General features: G+C 39.6%; 11 non-coding genes across 11 annotated transcripts; 5 read left to right on the top strand and 6 right to left on the bottom strand.

The window, feature by feature from the left end:
* Positions 1–945: 945 nt before the first annotated feature.
* Positions 946–1,051, bottom strand: LOC127840227 (U6 spliceosomal RNA). Its single transcript, XR_008030490.1, has one exon. It is a non-coding gene; the product is annotated as a U6 spliceosomal RNA (small nuclear RNA).
* A 512-nt stretch (positions 1,052–1,563) lies between these two features.
* LOC127840220 (U5 spliceosomal RNA) lies at positions 1,564–1,678 on the top strand. Its single transcript, XR_008030483.1, has one exon. It is a non-coding gene; the product is annotated as a U5 spliceosomal RNA (small nuclear RNA).
* An 848-nt stretch (positions 1,679–2,526) lies between these two features.
* Positions 2,527–2,632, bottom strand: LOC127840226 (U6 spliceosomal RNA). Its single transcript, XR_008030489.1, has one exon. It is a non-coding gene; the product is annotated as a U6 spliceosomal RNA (small nuclear RNA).
* A 514-nt stretch (positions 2,633–3,146) lies between these two features.
* On the top strand, positions 3,147–3,262 carry LOC127840219 (U5 spliceosomal RNA). Its single transcript, XR_008030482.1, has one exon. It is a non-coding gene; the product is annotated as a U5 spliceosomal RNA (small nuclear RNA).
* An 856-nt stretch (positions 3,263–4,118) lies between these two features.
* Positions 4,119–4,224, bottom strand: LOC127840224 (U6 spliceosomal RNA). The gene has a single exon (XR_008030487.1). It is a non-coding gene; the product is annotated as a U6 spliceosomal RNA (small nuclear RNA).
* A 513-nt stretch (positions 4,225–4,737) lies between these two features.
* LOC127840217 (U5 spliceosomal RNA) lies at positions 4,738–4,854 on the top strand. Its single transcript, XR_008030480.1, has one exon. It is a non-coding gene; the product is annotated as a U5 spliceosomal RNA (small nuclear RNA).
* An 860-nt stretch (positions 4,855–5,714) lies between these two features.
* On the bottom strand, positions 5,715–5,820 carry LOC127840223 (U6 spliceosomal RNA). The gene has a single exon (XR_008030486.1). It is a non-coding gene; the product is annotated as a U6 spliceosomal RNA (small nuclear RNA).
* Positions 5,821–13,856: 8,036 nt separating this feature from the next.
* Positions 13,857–13,963, bottom strand: LOC127840228 (U6 spliceosomal RNA). Its single transcript, XR_008030491.1, has one exon. It is a non-coding gene; the product is annotated as a U6 spliceosomal RNA (small nuclear RNA).
* A 513-nt stretch (positions 13,964–14,476) lies between these two features.
* LOC127840216 (U5 spliceosomal RNA) lies at positions 14,477–14,593 on the top strand. Its single transcript, XR_008030479.1, has one exon. It is a non-coding gene; the product is annotated as a U5 spliceosomal RNA (small nuclear RNA).
* An 860-nt stretch (positions 14,594–15,453) lies between these two features.
* On the bottom strand, positions 15,454–15,558 carry LOC127840229 (U6 spliceosomal RNA). Its single transcript, XR_008030492.1, has one exon. It is a non-coding gene; the product is annotated as a U6 spliceosomal RNA (small nuclear RNA).
* Positions 15,559–16,078: 520 nt separating this feature from the next.
* Positions 16,079–16,195, top strand: LOC127840215 (U5 spliceosomal RNA). Its single transcript, XR_008030478.1, has one exon. It is a non-coding gene; the product is annotated as a U5 spliceosomal RNA (small nuclear RNA).
* The last annotated feature ends 176 nt before the right edge of the window (positions 16,196–16,371 follow it).

Raw genomic sequence — 16,371 nt, 5'->3', positions numbered from 1 at the left:
AGAAATCTTTCGCCCTTTACTAAAGATTTCCGTGCAGTGGAACATTCAATGAGTCTATAGATTATTTCTGAAGTTTCTGGTATTCAGGAATGCAAATTAATGTGTCAATACATAAGCCTCGGTAGCAGCTAGGCACCCAGCTCCGCGTTGTCCGCGTTGTCCGCGTTGTCCGCGTTGTCCGCGTTGTCCGCGTTGCCCGTTCTTCTGTTGTAGTAACACTACGCGTTGTAGTTGTTGCATCGATGTTGTTGTTTCGGTTGTTATTGTTTTTTGTTGTTAATTATGTCGCATAAGACAAAACGCTGGCCGCTCTCCAACACTGGTGCGCCCTGCGGTGTGCGCAAAGTGCGCGTCGCACAGGCTATTGCGTTGGGCAGACCGTCTGGTGCATGCGCGTGAGCGTTCGCGACCGTCCGACCTGGGCCTCGTATTCACCAAAACAATTCTTACACTACGTTTAAGAATCCGTAATATTCTTCAAACAGAAATTGTCAGGAATTGCCTTAATTTTGAGTCAACATGGAATGAAGCTCCTCTATCTGCATCACTCGATCTTCATGTAGAACATTTGAGTCGTGTTCTGAGAAAATGGGCATAATGCATGTGCGTAAAGTGTCGTCCCAGATAAGCCTGTGCAGAGGGACGACACTTTCCGCTTTTATGGTATTTTTTAGTTTCAAGGAAGTCCATCCTTACCGAAAATCAAGTTTAGGCGGAAAGTGTCGTCCCTGATAGCCTGCGTGGCTGCACAGGCTAATCTGGGACGACACTTTACGCAACGCATTAAGCCTAGTTTTTCTCAGAACAAGGCTAATTTCTCAACGACATCATTACCAGCGGTAGGTAACATGTAATATTCAAGCGCCGGATGTATTTTATTGATTCTAGGTATATTGATTGTTCTAAAGTGAAAAGAATGGGGTTTTGGATACGGGCCCTTGTGTAAAAAATATGGAACGCTTCACGAATTTGCGTGTCATCCTTGCGCAGGGGCCATGCTAATCTTCTCTGTATCGTTCCAATTTTAGTATATGTACTGCCGAAGCAGTACGAAAAAGTAGGTAACGATAATGCTCTATATATGTGGTGTAATCTAAAGCGCACTTTTGCAGGTTCAAAGGCGCACTAAAATGCCCGTCTGCGTGTGCTCCGCTCCAGATACATACCTAGAGGTATTTCGCCCGGCAGTGTATATTCGCTTTCTACGGTCGCAGCGTAATGGGATACGCGATTGAGGTGCCGACATCGTTCCAATCGAGTGCAACGGAACAGAAGAGCGCAGCTGTGAATGGTAAATATCATACATTCCGGCGCACTGTACTAATGTTACCAGTCTATTTTTAACTACGACCTATTGTGTTTTCCGACCAATAGCTGTGCGTTTACAAAGCTGTGCGTTTACTATTAATGAGTGTTTCCGCCCAATAACTGTACGTTTACAATAGCTTCGCTATTAATAGGAACTCTCGTGATTGGCGATTTGTTCAGCGGAATACTACAGAGCGTAACCTGTGAGCTGATATGCACGTTCAGTACATCAACCATTGCACGGGCGTTCACTTTTAACTCTGGTTTCACTACAGTCACGAAAAATCTTTCGCCTTTTTAAAAGATTTCCGTGCAGTGGAACATTCAATGAGTCTATAGACTTATTTCTGAAGTCCTGTTAATTCAGGATATGCAATAATGTGTCAATACATAAGCCTCGGTAGCAGCTAGGCACCCAGCTCCGCGTTGTCCGCGTTGTCCGCGTTGTCCGCGTTGTCCGCGTTGCCCGTTTTCTGTTGTAGTAACACTACGCGTTGTAGTTGTTGCATCGATTGTTGTTGTTTCGGTTGTTATTGTTTTTGTTGTTAATTATGTCGCATAAGACAAAACGCTGGCCGCTCTCCAACACTGGTGCGCCCTGCGTGTGCGCAAAGTGCGCGTCGCACAGGCTATTGCGTTGGCAGACCGTCTGTGTGCATGCGCGTGAGCGTTCGCGACCGTCCGACCTGGGCTCGTATTCACCAAACAATTCTTACACCTACGTTTAGAATCCGTAATATTCTTCAAACAGAAATTGTCAGGAATTGCCTTAATTTTGAGTCAAACATGGAATGAAGCTCCTATATCTGCATCACTCGATCTTCATGTAGAACATTTGAGTCGTGTTCTGAGAAAACTGGGCATAATGCATGTGCGTAAAGTGTCGTCCCAGATAAGCCTGTGCAGAGGGACGACACTTTCCGCTTTTATTTTATTTTTAGTTTCAAGGAAGTCCATCCTTACCGAAAATCAAGTTTAGGCGGAAAGTGTCGTCCCTGATTAGCCTGCGTGGGCTGCACAGGCTAATCTGGGACGACACTTTACGCACACGCATTAAGCCTAGTTTTCTCAGAACAAGGCTAATTTTCTCAACGACATCATTACCAGCGGTAGGTAACATGTAAATATTCAAGCGCCGGATGTATTTTTATTGATTCTAGGTATATTGATTGTTCTAAAGTGAAAAGAATGGGGTTTTGGATACGGGCCCTTGTGTAAAAAAATATGGAACGCTTCACGAATTTGCGTGTCATCCTTGCGCAGGGGCCATGCTAATCTTCTCTGTATCGTTCCAATTTTAGTATATGTACTGCCGAAGCAGTACGAAAAAGTAGGTAACGATAATGCTCTATATGTGTGTAATCTAAAGCGCACTTTTGCAGGTTCAAAGGCGCACTAAAATGCCCGTCTGCGTGTGCTCCGCTCCAGATACATACCTAGAGGTATTTCGCCCGGCAGTGTAGTGTATATTCGCTTTCTACGGTCGCAGCGTAATGGATACGCGATTGAGGTGCCGACATCGTTCCAATCGAGTGCAACGGAACAGAAGAGCGCAGCTGTGAATGGTAAATATCATACATTCCGGCGCACTGTACTAATGTTACCAGTCTATTTTTAACTACGACCTATGGTGTTTTCCGACCAATAGCTGTGCGTTTACAAAGCTGTGCGTTTACTATTAATAGTGTTTTCCGCCCAATAACTGTACGTTTACAATAGCTTCGCTATTAATAGGAACTCTCGTGATTGGCGATTTGTTCAGCGGAATACTACAGAGCGTAACCTGTGAGCTGATATGCACGTTCAGTACATCAACCATTGCACGGGCGTTCACTGTTTAACTCTGGTTCACTACAGTCACGAAAAAATCTTTCGCCTTTTACTAAAGATTTCCGTGCAGTGGAACATTCAATGAGTCTATAGACTTATTTCTGAAGTCCTGTTAATTCAGGATATGCAATAATGTGTCAATACATAAGCCTCGGTAGCAGCTAGGCACCCAGCTCCGCGTTGTCCGCGTTGTCCGCGTTGTCCGCGTTGTCCGCGTTGTCCGCGTTGCCGTTCTTGTTGTAGTAACACTACGCGTTGTAGTTGTTGCATCGATTGTTGTTGTTTCGGTTGTTATTGTTTTTGTTGTTAATTATGTCGCATAAGACAAAACGCTGGCCGCTCTCCAACACTGGTGCGCCCTGCGTGTGCGCAAAGTGCGCGTCGCACAGGCTATTGCGTTGGGCAGACCGTCTGTGTGCATGCGCGTGAGCGTTCGCGACCGTCCGACCTGGGCTCGTATTCACCAAACAATTCTTACACCTACGTTTAAGAATCCGTAATATTCTTCAAACAGAAATTGTCAGGAATTGCCTTAATTTTGAGTCAAACATGGAATGAAGCTCCTATATCTGCATCACTCGATCTTCATGTAGAACATTTGAGTCGTGTTCTGAGAAAACTGGGCATAATGCATGTGCGTAAAGTGTCGTCCCAGATAAGCCTGTGCAGAGGGACGACACTTTCCGCTTTTATGGTATTTTTAGTTTCAAGGAAGTCCATCCTTACCGAAAATCAAGTTTAGGCGGAAAGTGTCGTCCCTGATTAGCCTGCGTGGGCTGCACAGGCTAATCTGGGACGACACTTTACGCACACGCATTAAGCCTAGTTTTCTCAGAACAAGGCTAATTTTCTCAACGACATCATTACCAGCGGTAGGTAACATGTAAATATTCAAGCGCCGGATGTATTTTTATTGATTCTAGGTATATTGATTGTTCTAAAGTGAAAAGAATGGGGTTTGGATACGGGCCCTTGTGTAAAAAAATATGGAACGCTTCACGAATTTGCGTGTCATCCTTGCGCAGGGGCCATGCTAATCTTCTCTGTATCGTTCCAATTTTAGTATATGTACTGCCGAAGCAGTACGAAAAAGTAGGTAACGATAATGCTCTATATATGTGGTGTAATCTAAAGCGCACTTTTGCAGGTTCAAAGGCGCACTAAAATGCCCGTCTGCGTGTGCTCCGCTCCAGATACATACCTAGAGGTATTTCGCCCGGCAGTGTATATTCGCTTTCTACGGTCGCAGCGTAATGGGATACGCGATTGAGGTGCCGACATCGTTCCAATCGAGTGCAACGGAACAGAAGAGCGCAGCTGTGAATGGTAAATATCATACATTCCGGCGCACTGTACTAATGTTACCAGTCTATTTTTAACTACGACCTATTGTGTTTTCCGACCAATAGCTGTGCGTTTACAAAGCTGTGCGTTTACTATTAATAGTGTTTTCCGCCCAATAACTGTACGTTTACAATAGCTTCGCTATTAATAGGAACTCTCGTGATTGGCGATTTGTTCAGCGGAATACTACAGAGCGTAACCTGTGAGCTGATATGCACGTTCAGTACATCAACCATTGCACGGGCGTTCACTGTTTAACTCTGGTTTCACTACAGTCACGAAAAAATCTTTCGCCTTTTACTAAAGATTTCCGTGCAGTGGAACATTCAATGAGTCTATAGACTTATTTCTGAAGTCCTGTTAATTCAGGATATGCAATAATGTGTCAATACATAAGCCTCGGTAGCAGCTAGGCACCCAGCTCCGCGTTGTCCGCGTTGTCCGCGTTGTCCGCGTTGTCCGCGTTGTCCGCGTTGCCCGTTCTTCTGTTGTAGTAACACTACGCGTTGTAGTTGTTGCATCGATTGTTGTTGTTTCGGTTGTTATTGTTTTTGTTGTTAATTATGTCGCATAAGACAAAACGCTGGCCGCTCTCCAACACTGGTGCGCCCTGCGTGTGCGCAAAGTGCGCGTCGCACAGGCTATTGCGTTGGGCAGACCGTCTGTGTGCATGCGCGTGAGCGTTCGCGACCGTCCGACCTGGGCTCGTATTCACCAAACAATTCTTACACCTACGTTTAAGAATCCGTAATATTCTTCAAACAGAAATTGTCAGGAATTGCCTTAATTTTGAGTCAAACATGGAATGAAGCTCCTATATCTGCATCACTCGATCTTCATGTAGAACATTTGAGTCGTGTTCTGAGAAAACTGGGCATAATGCATGTGCGTAAAGTGTCGTCCCAGATAAGCCTGTGCAGAGGGACGACACTTTCCGCTTTTATGGTATTTTTAGTTTCAAGGAAGTCCATCCTTACCGAAAATCAAGTTTAGGCGGAAAGTGTCGTCCCTGATTAGCCTGCGTGGGCTGCACAGGCTAATCTGGGACGACACTTTACGCACACATATTAAGCCTAGTTTTCTCAGAACAAGGCTAATTTTCTCAACGACATCATTACCAGCGGTAGGTAACATGTAAATATTCAAGCGCCGGATGTATTTTTATTGATTCTAGGTATATTGCTTGTTCTAAAGTGAAAAGAATGGGGTTTTGGATACGGGCCCTTGTGTAAAAAAATATGGAACGCTTCACGAATTTGCGTGTCATCCTTGCGCAGGGGCCATGCTAATCTTCTCTGTATCGTTCCAATTTTAGTATATGTACTGCCGAAGCAGTACGAAAAAGTAGGTAACGATAATGCTCTATATATGTGGTGTAATCTAAAGCGCACTTTTGCAGGTTCAAAGGCGCACTAAAATGCCCGTCTGCGTGTGCTCCGCTCCAGATACATACCTAGAGGTATTTCGCCCGGCAGTGTATATTCGCTTTCTACGGTCGCAGCGTAATGGGATACGCGATTGAGGTGCCGACATCGTTCCAATCGAGTGCAACGGAACAGAAGAGCGCAGCTGTGAATGGTAAATATCATACATTCCGGCGCACTGTACTAATGTTACCAGTCTATTTTTAACTACGACCTATTGTGTTTTCCGACCAATAGCTGTGCGTTTACAAAGCTGTGCGTTTACTATTAATAGTGTTTTCCGCCCAATAACTGTACGTTTACAATAGCTTCGCTATTAATAGGAACTCTCGTGATTGGCGATTTGTTCAGCGGAATACTACAGAGCGTAACCTGTGAGCTGATATGCACGTTCAGTACATCAACCATTGCACGGGCGTTCACTGTTTAACTCTGGTTTCACTACAGTCACGAAAAAAATCGTGGCCTTAGTGTTTGATTAAAGTAATTAAAAATGATGACAGTAATGCATTTGCCGGCTTGACCGGAAGTGCTTTAGTAGACAGTGCTAGGGAACGACAACAGTAAGTTAAAAAAAGAGGATGCAGTATGATGGGCGTAGTAAATATTCTGACGAAAAATGGAGTGGAAGATACTGACGTGGAGTGGTTAGCCTCGGGACCTCCGGGATCGGCAGAGTATGACGTCACCTTCGCAAACTCAGATAAGTGCCGCTCTTTTTTATCTAGAGTATCAATGCAATCATCTGTTACTCATAGCGGGGTTCAGTACCGTTTTTTCAAATATGGAAAACAACTGGTCACGTGCAGAGTGCACTGGCTACCAGCATTTATTAGCGATTTGGCAATTGCAGATATGTTTAAAGGGTTTGGGCAAGTGGTTTCTGTAGAACATGACACTTTGAAGGTTGGTGACTTTGTCACAAGATCTGGAGTGAGGATAGTCACACTTGAGTGTGATTCAAATATGACAGAGGCTATACCACACATACTAGCATTCGAATGTGGCTCAAGAGCCCTTATTACCATGCGGGGAAGGCAACCTTTGTGTCTCTATTGTCAAGAGGTGGGACATGTACGCAATACATGCCCACAAAATATTAATGCAATATTTAAGCACAACCAGGAGAGTGTTTCAGGGACAAAAGTTGTAAAGGATGTGGCACAAAAGGCACCTGATGTGGCACAAAAGGCACCATCATCAAATGTCAAGGAGACAGTTGCAGAAAGGCCGGAAGTGACGGTTGAACAATCATCAACACAGAAGGACGATTTCCAGGTCGTTGTTAGCAAGAAAAAAGAAATCAAGCGGTCAAAAGAAACAGATATCAGCAGAAGAGGTGACACAAACAGAGAAAGAGGAGGAAAACATGGACGCACAAGATTTAGAGGTGAGGGGAGAAAAGAGGGGTCGAAAGGGTTTGATCACAGGATCAAAAAGAGTATGTGATAAAGAAAATACTAACAGTAGTGAAGAATTGTCTCCCTTACCCCAAAACAGATTTACGGTGTTAGAAGTTCATGATCTCGAAGAACATACATTAGTAATTGATTTAGATTCGCAAGATCTGAACATGACCCTGTTGATTAAATGTGTAAGAACAAACATAAACACAATTCCATTTCAAATAATAGATTACCTTTATCAAAAATCAACTTACATCTTTAAAAATCCTTTTTTTTAATTACCCTTTACTGTTAAAAATCAATGTATATCAATACCTTGTGTAAATAGTTCACTTGTATATATTTTATCATTATATTTTATGTATTACAATATAATGTTGGCATATATACCGATCACATAGAAAATCTGTGTGACCGATATATTGGCATATTTAAAATGTCATGTTTTCACATTATTTATTTAGTATATAGCATATGCATAAATAAAATCTATGTAAATAATAGTATGTATATATGTACAATAACAAAAACTATAACTTTAAAATCTCATATAACAAATGCATTTCTTATTATGTGTGAGCGTATAATTACGTTCATATGCTAGTGTGTGTATACGCTATTCATTGTTATATGTACTCAATTTATATCTTAATAAAACACCTTTCTAAACACTCTATTCATCAACAGTACACCTTTAATCCTTTTTCAATATCCTCGTGGTAAATGTGAGCGCATTTATCTATTTCCAACATTGCTTAGGTACATAGTACACTCATTACAACAGCGTTTACAAAATCGTTAGCCTAGTCTCTGTATATATATTTCGTCTGCTTTATTTTCACTGCTCCAATAGAATTAAATGCCCGATAACGTTTATTTTGTGGGCGCAGCCATCTTTAATTGTACATGCACTTTCCTCGATTATTTCTAGCTCATGTAATGTCTGTCCTGTATGTTTAGGTGTAATGGATGGTGTTCTAAAAATAACTAACGTTTTTAAAACGTTGGTGTCGTTCATTGTGCAAGTAATTATTTTAAGATTATTTCAAAACTTACAAGAATGTCTTTAATAATACATAGCATTAACATAAATGGATTTAGATCCAGAAAAAAACAGCAGTATATTAAAGATTACATTTTGCAAAATAAGCCTGCCATTTTATGTATACAGGAAACACATATAGACATTTACTCCAAAGCCAAATATGTAGAAAATTTTATCTCCAAAGATTATAAATATATTGGAGTTTTTCAAATGGAAATAAGTCATGTGGTGTATGTACTATTATTACTGATAAAAATATTATTTGCCATAGTTTTCAAACGGATTATGATGGTCGTTTTATATATGCAGATGTTGAGTTTGTAAACACAATTTCAGGGTATGTAATATTTATGCTCCAAATGCCCCTGGAGATAGAAATAATTATTTTTCCTCCATTAAGAAATATTTGGTTAGTTCTTATCATCTAGTTGTTATTGGAGATTTCAATTTTGTTCTGAATCCTAAGTTAGATAAATCAGGGGGAGATACTGATAGACTTCCTATTGGCTGTGCTGTTTTCAAACATATAATTGATAAATATAAATTAAAAGATGTCTTTAGACATTTGTATCCTAAACAAACCACTACAACATGGAGTAGAATATCTATTAAAAAAGAATTAATAAGTTGTAGACTAGATAGGATTTATGTGTCGAATTTATTAATTGGTAATTGTATTGAGTCTTCCATTAAACCTTGCATTTATTCAGACCATGATTTTGTAAATGTAATTATTAATTTAAACAACTCTAATGAAACCATTTCTATTGGAAATTCCTATTGGAAATTAAATAATTCAATTTTAAATGATGATGAATTTATTTCAGCCTTTGAGTTTTATTTTAAAATAATAAGTAGAACGGAAGATATTACTTTAGATTGGTGGGATGGAATTAAAAATAAAATAAAAGAATTTTGTATTGATTACTCTAAATCAAAGAAATCTAATGCATACAAAGAAATAAAACTATTAATTAAAACTTACCATAATTCACAAGATATTGAAGAAAAAATTAATATCAAAAATCAACTTGAAAATTTACAAAATAAAATATATGATGGTTCCTACATAAGAAGCAAAATTAATATGCTGAATAGCAATGAAAATGCTTCAAATTATTTTCATGATAAAGAATTTCAAAATGGTATTAATAAAACTATAACTCATATAATAGATGATGGTATGGACAAGAAATCATCACATGATATTTTAAAAACTTTTCATTCATTTTATGAAAATTTGTATACTGATGAACCTGTTGACCCTTCTTTAAACTCTAAGTTTTTAAATAACCTACCTAAAATTTCCAATGATGATAATGCTTTGTTAAGCCAACCTCTTACTCTGGATGAGATTTTCTCTACATTAAAGGAAATGGATCATACTAAGTCTCCAGGAAGTGATGGACTTACTTCTTTGATATATGTTAAATTCTTTCATCTGTTTGGTGATATTTTATTGCATTTATTTAATACTTGTTTTGAATCTGGCCATATGTCAGAATCACAAAAATTATCTTATATAACATTACTTTGCAAAGATAACAGTAATAAAACATCTGTTAAAAATTATAGACCAATTTCACTTTTGAATATTGATAGGAAGATTTTGTCAAAGGTTTGGCCTCACGATTAGGAAAGGTTTTGCCCTCTATTATTGGAATAACTCAAACATGTTCAATACCTGGGAGGACTATTTTTGATAATATTCATTTACTTCGTAATATAATAAGTTATGTCGAGCAGAAAAACTTAACAGCTTGTTTTATCTGCTTGGACCAGGAGAAGGCCTTCGACCGTGTGTCATGGCCTTTTCTGTTTAGCACTCTTCAATCATTTGGCTTTAATGACTCTTTTATACATTGGATTAAGGTCTTGTATCAAGACATAAGGTCATCTGTCATTGTAAATGGACATATTTCTGAGCCATTTGCATTGACAAGATCAGTCCGTCAGGGCTGTTCTTTATCACCTCTCCTTTATGTTTTATGTTTAGAGCCCTTTGCTAAGGTTATTCAAGATGACCCACATATAAATGGTATCAAAACTCCTGGTGGAAAGTTTCATGTGAAAATGTCCCTTTATGCTGATGACAATACCACCTGTCTATCAGATGAAAAGTCAATTTCCTTATTTTTTAAACATGTGTCAGACTTTGAAAAGGTATCGGGGGTCAAGGGTAAATTATAAGAAAAGCTGTGGAATGTTTTATTGGGAAAGGGAAGTCAGTCTGATCATCCTTTCGGCATTTCTTGGGGAAAAATTGCAAGTTATTAGGTTTACAGGTTTGGTTATGATTTAACAGATGATGATTTATTTCATGATTTATTATCTAATTTTGAAAGAATTCTTAATTTATGGAAATCTCGTGGTAAATCGTATAAGGGTAAAAGTTCGATTTTGAACAACATTTGTATTTTGAAAACTTATATATTTTATACAAGCTCAAATTGTACCTAGTCATTATATAAACATGTTTCAAAAACGTTGCTTTCAACTAATATGGGGCAGAAATTAGAGCCTATATCCCGCAAAAACATTGTATACACACATGTTAAAGGTGGACTTAATGTTCCAAATTTAGAATTAAAAATCCATTCATTCTATCTATGTCATATTTTTAAATAATTAATAACTACAATACTCCTTTGGGTAGAATTTGCTGTTTATTGGACAGGTTTGCAATTGAAGAATATAATCCTTCAATGCATCTAATAATATTCCTCATAGTGAAATTATTCCCCCTTTTATGTTAAATGTTTAAGTGTATTACAGATTTTGTGGAAAACTGTAAATCAAATGTGAATTCTCTCTGGACTGTTAAAGAGATTTATAATTAATTTATTGAAAATATGATATTGAACCAAAATGTGTAAGGGATTGTAAATCTGTAGATTTTAATAATAGTTTTTAAAAATGTCTTTTCAAGTGCAGTAGATCCTGAGTGTAGGAACACATGTTTTTCCATTGTTCATAATGCTCTTTTAACCACCAATATCTTTTTTCGAGAAATATGATAAGATCTAGTAAATGCACATTTGTTCGAAACCAGAAACTATCGATCATTTATTTGTTGAGTGTTATATTTCTACGTCTATAAATAAAGTCGTAGTTATTCTTAATGCATGTATTAACTGCAGGACAATCATAAACTGTCTCTCAAACAATTTCATTATCTAATGTTGATAATTCATATGATAAGGAATTAATTATGTTTTTCTTATTCTGCTGTCGGAGTCAAGGACAAATAATTTGGAGGAACCAGAAATGATGTGTAAAATTGACAAAAAACTGTTTAGTCCATTTGATCTTATTTGCAAAACTTATTTATAGATTAAATATCGCATTTTATTAGATTTTGAAAGATTTTCATCTGAGAAATTGAATTAATATGGGGTAATTATTGTGACGTTAATGCAAATAAAAAAGTTGAGTTTAGATTAGACTTGAATCCTGCAATTATGCTAACATTTAGTGTTATGATTGAAATATGTGTATTAAGTTTCTCTCTGCTGTTTTGTGTTTTCTCTCTGATTTCAGGATGGCAGCTGCGGGGCCGTTAGTGGCTGTTACTCGGGTTGTCATCCTGGATCAGAGAGAGAGAACAACAAAGTGATACAGTGTTTTGTGTCATTTGGGTGATGAGTTTTTGTATTGATGTATTTATATATGTATCATCACTGTTATCATCAATGTTCCTATGAATCATTTCAATCATATATCATATACTGTGTAACCCGGTCATGGGCTCATCTCATTTCATTCATTGAATTTCATTATCACTCATGTTTCATCACTATGTATATACGCTATACCATTGCCTCATTTACATTCATGTAGGCCATAGGAACACTGTACTAACCTTTCTTGCGTATTGAGTTTCATTTCAAAAAAATATTTCATATTATACATGCTTTTTCACACTTGTTCAGGCTTATCTGGATGGTGGGGTTGAGGCGGTTGAGTAGTTGTACCGAAGGCTGTCACGTGCCTCAACTCCATCATCCAGGGCAGCTGTAGACTATATATCATGATCCTGGCAGACCATCACAGGAAGTGCCCGTACATGACCTGAGGTGGTTCGCTGGGAACCACATTTTATTTCATTATAGTTTTTCATTTAAATGTACAACCTTATATGTTTCTTTTCGTTATTCTTTACAATTATTAAGGAAGTGTGGATACATTACTCGATTTATAATCAAGGATATAAACTCAATACATAATACTAATAAAGACCCGCTTAAATTTAAGATGGTGACTTTTATTTGTTAAAAGCTATCATTGTGTTCTGTTTTACAATAACATCATATAAATTTTACAATAAAATCATATAATCGTGCAGACGTGAACAAAGACTGGAATATTAATTAAACGTGCAGACGTGCAAAAGACTGTTTGTAAATTGTGAAAAACATAATTTGTTTCTTATAACTTTGTTAATCTTGTTAAATATTATAATAAGTCACCATTCATTTGTTATTTCACATTTAGTTCTTTTAGCGGGTACCTGGGGCAATCTACACCCCAGGGGTACGTCATGTAATAAGTTTTATGAAAGAAAAAAAAATTTCGCCTTTACTAAAGATTTCCGTGCAGTGGAACAATTCAATGAGTCTATAGAATTATTTCTGAAGTCCTGTAATCAGGATATGCAAATATGTGTCAATACATAAGCCTCGGTAGCAGCTAGGCACCCAGCTCCGCGTTGTCGCGTTGTCCGCGTTGTCCGCGGTGTCCGCGTTGCCGTTCTTCTGTTGTAGTAACACTACGCGTTGTAGTTGTTGCATCGATTGTTGTTGTTTCGGTTGTTATTGTTTTTGTGTTAATTATGTCGCATAAGACAAAACGCTGGCCGCTCTCCAAACACTGGTGCGCCCTGCGTGTGCGCAAAGTGCGCGTCGCACAGGCTATTGCGTTGGGCAGACGTCTGTGTGCATGCGCGTGAGCGTTCCGGACCGTTCCGACCTGGGCTCGTATTCACCAAACAATTCTTACACCTACGTTAAGATCCGTAATATTCTTCAAACAGAAATTGTCAGGAATTGCCTTTAATTTTGAGTCAAACATGGAATGAAGCTCCTATATCTGCATCACTCGATCTTCATGTAGAACATTTGAGTCGTGTTCTGAGAAAACACTGGGCATAATGCATGTGCGTAAAGTGTCGTCCCAGATAAGCCTGTGCAGAGGGACGACACTTTCCGCTTTTATGGTATTTTTAGTTTCAAGGAAGTCCATCCTTACCGAAAATCAAGTTTAGGCGAAAGTGTCGTCCCTGATTAGCTGCGTGGGCTGCACAGGCTAATCTGGGACGGACACTTTACGCACACGCATTAAGCCTAGTTTTCTCAGAACAAGGCTAATTTCTCAACGACATCATTACCAGCGGTAGGTAACATGTAAATATTCAAGCGCCGGATGTATTTTTATTGATTCTAGGTATATTGATTGTTCTAAGTGAAAAGAATGGGGTTTTGGATACGGGCCCTTGTGTAAAAAAATATGGAACGCTTCACGAATTTGCGTGGCATCCTTGCGCAGGGGCCATGCTAATCTTCTCTGTATCGTTCCAATTTTAGTATATGTACTGCCGAAGCAAGTACGAAAAAGTAGGTAACGATAATGCTCTATATATGTGGTGTAATCTAAAGCGCAACTTTTGCAGGTTCAAAGGCGCACTAAAATGCCCGTCTGCGTGTGCTCCGCTCCAGATACATACCTAGAGGTATTTCGCCCGGCAGTGTATATTCGCTTTCTACGGTCGCAGCGTAATGGGATACGCGATTGAGGTGCCGACATCGTTCCAATCGAGTGCAACGGAACAGAAGAGCGCAGCTGTGAATGGTAAATATCATACATTCCGGCGCACTGTACTAATTTACCAGTCTATTTTTTAACTACGACCTATTGTGTTTTCCGACCAATAGCTGTGCGTTTACAAAGCTGTGCGTTTACTATTAATAGTGTTTCCGCCCAATAACTGTACGTTTACAATAGCTTCGCTATTAATAGGAACTCTCGTGATTGGCGATTTGTTCAGCGGAATACTACAGAGCGTAACCTGTGAGCTGATATGCACGTTCAGTACATCAACCATTGCACGGGCGTTCACTGTTTAACTCTGGTTTCACTACAGTCACGAAAAAATCTTTCGCCTTTTACTAAAGATTTCCGTGCAGTGGAACATTCAATGAGTCTATAGACTTATTTCTGAAGTCCTGTTAATTCAGGATATGCAATAATGTGTCAATACATAAGCCTCGGTAGCAGCTAGGCACCCAGCTCCGCGTTGTCCGCGTTGTCCGCGTTGTCCGCGTTGTCCGCGTTGTCCGCGTTGCCCGTTCTTCTGTTGTAGTAACACTACGCGTTGTAGTTGTTGCATCGATTGTTGTTGTTTCGGTTGTTATTGTTTTTGTTGTTAATTATGTCGCATAAGACAAAACGCTGGCCGCTCTCCAACACTGGTGCGCCCTGCGTGTGCGCAAAGTGCGCGTCGCACAGGCTATTGCGTTGGGCAGACCGTCTGTGTGCATGCGCGTGAGCGTTCGCGACCGTCCGACCTGGGCTCGTATTCACCAAACAATTCTTACACCTACGTTTAAGAATCCGTAATATTCTTCAAACAGAAATTGTCAGGAATTGCCTTAATTTGAGTCAAACATGGAATGAAGCTCCTATATCTGCATCACTCGATCTTCATGTAGACATTTGAGTCGTGTTCTGAGAAAACTGGGCATAATGCATGTGCGTAAAGTGTCGTCCCAGATAAGCCTGTGCAGAGGGACGACACTTTCCGCTTTTATGGTATTTTTAGTTTCAAGGAAGTCCATCCTTACCGAAAATCAAGTTTAGGCGGAAAGTGTCGTCCCTGATTAGCCTGCGTGGGCTGCACAGGCTAATCTGGGACGACACTTTACGCACACCGCATTAAGCCTAGTTTTCTCAGAACAAGGCTAATTTTCTCAACGACATCATTACCAGCGGTAGGTAACATGTAAATTATTCAAGCGCCGGATGTATTTTTATTGATTCTAGGTATATTGATGTTCTAAAGTGAAAAGAATGGGGTTTTGGATACGGGCCCTTGTGTAAAAAAAATATGGAACGCTTCACGAATTGCGTGTCATCCTTGCGCAGGGGCCATGCTAATCTTCTCTGTATCGTTCCAATTTTAGTATATGTACTGCCGAAGCAGTACGAAAAAGTAGGTAACGATAATGCTCTATATATGTGGTGTAATCTAAAGCGCACTTTTGCAGGTTCAAAGGCGCACTAAAATGCCCGTCTGCGTGTGTCTCCGCTCCAGATACATACCTAGATGTATTTCGCCACGGCAGTGTATATTCGCTTTCTACGGTCGCAGCGTAATGGGATACGCGATTGAGGGTGCCGACATCGTTCCAATCGAGTGCAACGGAACAGAAGAGCGCAGCTGGTGAATGGTAAATATCATACATTCCGGCGCACCTGTACTAATGTTACCAGTCTATTTTTAACTACGACCTATTGTGTTTTCCGACCAATAGCTGTGCGTTTACAAAGCTGTGCGTTTACTATAATAGTGTTTTCCGCCCAATTAACTGTACGTTTACAATAGCTTCGCTATTAATAGGAACTCTCGTGATTGGCGATTTGTTCAGCGGGAATACTACAGAGCGTAACCTGTGAGCTGATATGCACGTTTCAGTACATCAACCATTGCACGGGCGTTCACTGTTTAACTCTGGTTTCACTACAGTCACGAAAAAATCTTTCGCCTTTTACTAAAGATTTCCGTGCAGTGGAACATTCAATGAGTCTATAGACTTATTTCTGAAGTCCTGTTAATTCAGGATATGCAATAATGTGTCAATACATAAGCTCGGTAGCAGCTAGGCACCCAGCTCCGCGTTTGTCCGCGTTGTCCGCGTTGTCCGCGTGTCCGCGTTGCCCGTTCTTCTGTTGTAGTAACACTACGCGTTGTAGTTGTTGCATCGATTGTTGTTGTTTCGGTTGTTATTGTTTTTGTTGT

The sequence above is a fragment of the Dreissena polymorpha genome, chromosome 7 (assembly GCF_020536995.1).
Source record: "Dreissena polymorpha isolate Duluth1 chromosome 7, UMN_Dpol_1.0, whole genome shotgun sequence".
Lineage (NCBI taxonomy): Eukaryota > Metazoa > Mollusca > Bivalvia > Myida > Dreissenidae > Dreissena > Dreissena polymorpha.
The sequence above is the reverse complement of the archived record's forward strand: the minus strand, read 5'-3'. Positions and strand labels throughout refer to the sequence as shown.